This window comes from Ciconia boyciana, chromosome 2 (assembly GCF_034638445.1).
Source record: "Ciconia boyciana chromosome 2, ASM3463844v1, whole genome shotgun sequence".
NCBI lineage: Eukaryota > Metazoa > Chordata > Aves > Ciconiiformes > Ciconiidae > Ciconia > Ciconia boyciana.
In genome coordinates this window covers 79,575,568-79,581,567 of record NC_132935.1, presented here as the reverse complement: position 1 = coordinate 79,581,567, position 6,000 = coordinate 79,575,568, and the positions used below count along the sequence as shown (strand labels likewise).

The following is a 6,000-nucleotide window of genomic DNA, read 5'->3' as shown; positions in this document are numbered from 1 at the left end:
TGGGGAAGATGCTTGCGCGCCGCGGCTGCCAGCCCCGCAGTGCCACGTCTCACCGCCCCACTCACGCCACGGGACCTTTATAGGGAACTCTCCCAGGGCCTAAAAATAAACTTTCGGGGCTGACACGGCGATCCGTGCCGTAGAGGGAGGGGAGGGGGCGGAGAGGGACTCGCCGCAGGCTTTTACGTGGTCGCAAAAATGTCAGCGCCGCGCTCCCCCGCGCCGAGCCGCGCCGCGCCGCGGGGGCTGGCCGCTCACCCGCGCAGCGGGACGGGGACGGGGCCGCGGCCGCCGGTGCGCGGCTCCCGCTGCCTGCGCGGTTCCGCGCCGGCCTCCGGAGGCCCGGGGCCGGGACGCTGGGCTTTGGCTCGCCGGCTCCCGGCGGGGGGGGGGTGGCGTGTGCGGGCGAGCGGGGAGCCGGCGGCGGGAGCGGGCTCCCGGGCCGCTCCCGTGCCCCTCCCGCCCCGGAGCAGCCCCGGCAGCCGCTGGCGCCCGGCTCTCCTTCGCCTCCCCTACCTGCTGCACCCAGGCTTCGGCCGCGCCTCCCCCGGCCCCAGAGCCCCGCTGGGCGGGGAGACGCGGAGCCCCGGGCACCGGCCGGGAGCGCCGCGCCCTCCCACCCCGCGGGAGCCCCTGCGGCCCCCGGCATCCGCCGAACTGCCCCTCGCCCGCCGCCTCTCCCTGCCTCCCTCCCTGCCTGCGGCTGTCGCTGCTGCCGCTCGCCAGGATTTGTTGTGCTTAGTTGTGCTGGCGCTGGGGCGGCCCTGCTCAGAGCTGATCGCGAGGAGAAGCCTCAGGTCATGCCTTTTGGGCTGCGGTAAGTAAGGAAAAAACCAGAAACAAAATAAAAGCAAAAAACCGACAACCAAAGCCCAAGCACAGATATCTCAGCCGGTTGCAACTTCTCGGCTGGCCCGGAGGGGGGAGCGCGGGGGAGGGAAGGGGGAGTAATGCGAGATCACCCCAGCCCGGGGCAGCGTCGGCCGCGGGCTGCGCGGCCACCCGCGCATCGCCAGGGACGGGCGGCCTCCGCAGCCGCCCCGGCTGCCGCTGCTCCGCCCCCGCGGCGGGGCGCCGGGTCCGGCCGGCGGGCGGGCGCGGGGGGCGGCGGGCGAGGCGCGCAGCTGCCGCGCCGCAAACTTGGTGGGAGCGAGCGGAGCGCGGGCGGCTCGGCGGGGCTGCGCGGGGCGAGGCTGCGGCCATGGCGGCCTGAGGCGGCGGCGCCGCGCCGGGGAGCGGGGCAGCAGCGCCCGCCTGCGCCGTGCAGCCCTTCGGCGCCTGCAGGTAACCCCCCCGGCCCCTCTCCCCCGCGCGGTGCTCGGGCTGGGGCGGCGGGGCCGTCGGAGAGCCGCGGGGATGGCGCGTCCCCGGCCGCCCTCTCCCTCCCCGCGGCCGCCTCGCGTGGGCTCCGCGGGGCTGCGCCACTGGCTCCGCCGGGGCAACCCGGGGGGGCGAGGGGGCCGGCCGGGGTCTCGGCCGCCGCAGCGGCAGGGTGCCGGCAGGGGGAGCTGGGAGCGAGCGGCGCGGCGGGGACGGTGGCGGTGGCGGGGAGCGCTGCCGGGGGTGGGAGCCCGTCTCGGGCATCGCCCGGCCCCACCCCCGAAAGTCCAGCGAGCCTTTCCAAACGGGCGGCCGTTCCCCCCGAAGACGGTGCCGTTTGCTGGGGAAAAGGAAAACCAGCCGGGCAGGCAACCGTATCGCAACGGGGCTGAACCCCGAACTGCTGTCCCCGGCGCTCGGCGCAGCGGGAGCCCCCGCCCCGCGCCGGTCGCGCCCGTGGGAGGGTTTTCTCGCCCAGGAGCGTGAGGTGCGTTGCGGTCGCTGAGCCCTGGCTGCGGGAGAGCAGCCGGTGGCCCCGAAACGTTTTGGAGGGGCTTTGTCACACTTCGGCAAGTGAAGTTTGCTCTGTCTCTTCTTCTGGTGAGAGCGGAGGAGAAGCGGCGTGAAGGGCACCGGCAGTTGGCTGAGAAACGTGGGGTTTTCAGTGGGATTTTCTTGCAGTACGATTTGAAGCCCCAGTGCACGTTTGTCGTCGCTGTTATTTAACTAGACTGGCTTCGGTCTGTGGCGTAACCGTGTTTTGGCATTTTCTGAATTGCGGAGTTTGAGTTGCCGTTCTGCCATGACACGGAAGGAAACACCTCGGTCTGTTGTATTAATCCATCTTTTTGTGAAGGTTGCTTACCAGATAAATGACAGCTGTTAGGGTTTGGTCTGTCATTCCAGATGCTAAGTATGCACGGTAGAGTGACACACCGATAGTCTCCCCGGCATCGTTCCTGGGGGGCAGCAGGGCTGGGGGGAGCTGTCAGTGCATCCGTTCCTTCAGCAAACCGACCTACTGGCAGGAGAGGTCTGTGCATGCATGCACACGCACTGTCGCGAAGATGGTTAGAATTTGCAAGGTTACAGCTAAGAAAAACATCCTGAAACTAAAAACTGTTGTTAAAGTTATAGTACTAGCGTGCTCTGGCAGCCCTAAGGTAGTGTATTTGAAGACCGTATTTTCTAAAAGCTGCCTAACTGCTCTTAGTTTGAATTTTTGTGTGACGGGCTGGTATGATGCTAGCCCAGCTAGAGCGCTGTAAAAATATAATTTTCTATAATGGAAATTGCACTCATATCTTAGTTCTAGTAGTTTCAGTGTCTTCTGGTTGTTACGTGAGACTCCGACTCAATTTAGCAAAGTTTGACTTACAAAGAATTGTTGAACTTGGTGATGTCGTATATCTGATGCCTACTCAATCGAAAGTGCATTGCTGCCTTGAAAGGCTGAGGTATGGCCTTAGGTACTTTGCTTAGCCTAGTGAAAGATTTTGGTAGACTTCTGTATTTTGTGCTGTGTTCCCGCCTTCCTCTCCAGCAGGTACTGATGATCTAACTTTATTACATTTACTAATGGATTCATCTCATTTTCTCATTTTAATGCTGAACAGCTGTGAGGAGTCCTGCTGAGAGCTAAGGCTTTGCTCTGGAGGGTGGCAGTTTACTTTTCTGTTTGAGAGGTTGTTTTGAAATAAGTAGTGTAAACACTTGCTTCTAAGTTGTACTGCTTATTCCTTAGGATGTTGTAACAGTTTTGTTTTGGTTGAGAAAGCTGAAGGCATTAATATCTGTAGTGTCTCCTTTCTTTTAATCTTTAACCAATGCTGTTTTCTTCAAATAGGTTGTTGGAACGCTCGTGCACTTTGTAATGATCCATAAACTTTGGTTATATCAGGTTTGTTGTACTCATTTCCTGTTGGGCAGAGATGCAAAGGGTGGTAACCATGTATTGCTGCTGTTTTCAGAAGAGAGTTGTGTGGTGGTTTTTTTTCTTTTCCCCCAGCTACTTAGGGAAACCACGTGGATTCTAACTTCTGTTGATGTAGTCTTATCCAAATACAACGTGTTCTTATACAAATACAGGATTTTCACTGAATGAAGTTCATTACTTTCGGGTGAGTAAACTGTACGTTACAAGCCATAAACTGCAGAAATACAACAGAAACCTCCTGTGAACTTCAGTTTCGGTGTTGGAGGTTGTGTGAAGGAATTCAGCCAAGGGAGCAGCTGAGCTCCCGGGATGTGCAGGAGCAGACCCTTTTCTGCACGCTGGTCTGCAAGGGCTGCATCACTCCGAGCATTGGCTGTGGGTTATTTCTATGCTGTAGGACACGTAAGTGGCTAGTTGATAGTACTATCAGTTGATAGTAGGTGTGTACTACCCGTACTACGGTTGATAGTGGGTGGGAGGATGTGTGTAATCCGATACTGTGTTATTTAACGTAAAGCAGTATCTAGTAATTAGTTAATATGTTGTGATGACTCACTTCTGAATAGCCATGATATATGATTTAGCTCTAGACTTAACATCTGGTTTATAAAATGTCGATATGATCTTGATGTTTGGTAATATATATTCTAAAGTTACTACAGCTCCTGAGACGAATTGGTATTGCTGCTACCGTAATTATAGGAAGCAGCACTGAGGAACTTCTCATTTTCCGTAACATCATTTTATGGGGTTGTTTCATTGGAGTTCCTGTCAGTGCTGAATTCTCCAAATTATTGTTAATCAGTCTGTTTCTCTTTGTTATCATCCTTTTATCCTCTTTGGCACGTGTATACGTTCCCATTCAGAAACAGTTTTCAGTTACAGACTGTCCATTTGCTCTTTCCTAATGTGTTTCATAAAGCTGTAACTGATTCAAAAGAACGAGGTGTGGGGTTTTTTGGTTTTTTTTTCGTGAAACACTATAAACATTTTTCAAACTGACCCTTTTGAGAGATGTTTGTCAACTGTTGGCGGTAGGCTGGGTTTGATTTGCAGGCTGCAGCGTTGCAGCTGTGACCTGTGAAAGCCAGGTGGCAGTCTGCTCTCTGCGATTCCTGGGGAACCTGGGCAGCCGCACCGCTGGAGCTGTGCTGTCGAGGTACAGTTTGCTGTTAAATCTGTTGTTGGTGAAACAGCAAACTGTTTCCAAAAAAGGCTGGGCCCTCTATTTTAGTTTGCTTCGTAAATGCGTCCGATTATTTATTTAAGAAATTTGCCAGGTTGCATCGAAGTATAGCACATTTGCTTAACATTTGTCAGGAAGGTAGCAAATGAAAACCAAGTTAATGACCCCCAAACTGCGGTCTAATTAGTGTCTTGGTCTTGATTATTTTGCTAGAACGTATATTCCAAAGTGTAAAGCACGTAAATCTTTCGTCATTTAGTGGATTTGTTTATGCATCTGTTCTCAAATTTGTGTCTTCCCTGAGGTACTTTGACTCAGTCCAGTTGTCTGCTGTATAAATCAGCTCTTTATCTCCATACTCATTTTTGTATAAATATATTAATAAAATGAATCTCTATTTGGGGACCTTTTGGGAAGAATTCTGTTCTTGTGTCCCAGTGTATATTAGAAAGTCGGGCAACTTCACAAAGGAGCTGATGTTTGTCAGTAATAGTAGCAGAAAGTTGGGATTGATATGAAGTCTGCACTCATGCCTTTGCAGGTGAAATTCTTGAGTTTAACTCAACTGTTAAAGCTTATCGTTTCAAAGGTTATCTTTTCCCTTCAACCAGTTTGAACGATTTGTTCTAGAAAAGTTTAAATGCTGTGTAACGTGTCAGCTGCACTATCATTTCCAAACTTATCTGTAGTTAGCTTTTCTCTGTTACGAAATTTCTTGTGTGATAGCATGATAATGTAGATTTTAATTCCTTTTCCAATTTTTAAAATCAGGATATATCCCGGAGCTCCAGTATACCTTAGAATTGTTGGATCTTCATTTCTGACAGAACTGGTCAACCTTTTCAACCTGGCCAACCCTGGGCTACCAACCCCAGTAACGGAAACTGCTGTTTCACTTGGAGGATGTTGATTGAGTAGCTCTGAATCTTTGGCATATATTTTGCTGATTTTTTTAACTCCTTGCTAGATGAACAGCAACATGCAGCCACTTAGCAGTATTTGTTTGGTTTAGGAGAAGCTTACAGAAATTATAACCTTCAGAATGCTGAAATGCAGCCTGTTGCTGTCCTCTCTCCCTGTAATACTGGGATGCTTTCTTAGGCTTTGCTAAATACATGCGGTGAATGAATTGGAGCATATGTGATGGCTGCAGGTTTGGCTTATAACGTGAATTGGATGGCCTGAAGAGATGGGCCATGCTGCAAATGGTGAGATTTTCCCACCTTCTTTTTCCCACCCCTTCTTTGAATTTCAAAATTGAGCTGCTTTCTGTGCTGCTGCCTTCCTTCTCTGAATTGCTAGTCTAGGTGGAAACCCAGAACGCTATTGTAATGTGCTTTCTGGTTAGACTTAGGTTTAACTGAGAATCAAGAATACTTAATGTAAAGTTAACTATAAGGCCTCTGTAGCTAGAGAGAGAGTATTTTAATAATTTTGGGCCCTGTTCTTCTGGCCCACAGTAAGATTGGTGGTGAATCACTAATTTCTATTGCTGGTGAACTCTACAGACAAAGGTATGCAAATCAATATTTGTGTTGTGGTTTTAAAAACGTTTAGG

The 6,000-nt window shown here is 52.2% G+C and overlaps 1 protein-coding gene across 2 annotated transcripts in view; it reads left to right on the top strand.

The window, feature by feature from the left end:
• The first annotated feature begins 649 nt into the window (after positions 1–649).
• Positions 650–6,000, top strand: part of SEMA5A (semaphorin 5A) — a 354,266-nt gene continuing 348,915 nt past the window's right edge. Inside the window, exon 1 of one of the 2 annotated variants that reach the window (XM_072853077.1) lies at positions 650–817. The gene's annotated coding sequence lies outside the window, so the exon portion shown is untranslated. Of the gene's footprint in view, positions 818–1,139; positions 1,285–6,000 lie in introns of those variants that run through there. The other variant, XM_072853078.1, reaches the window with a different exon arrangement.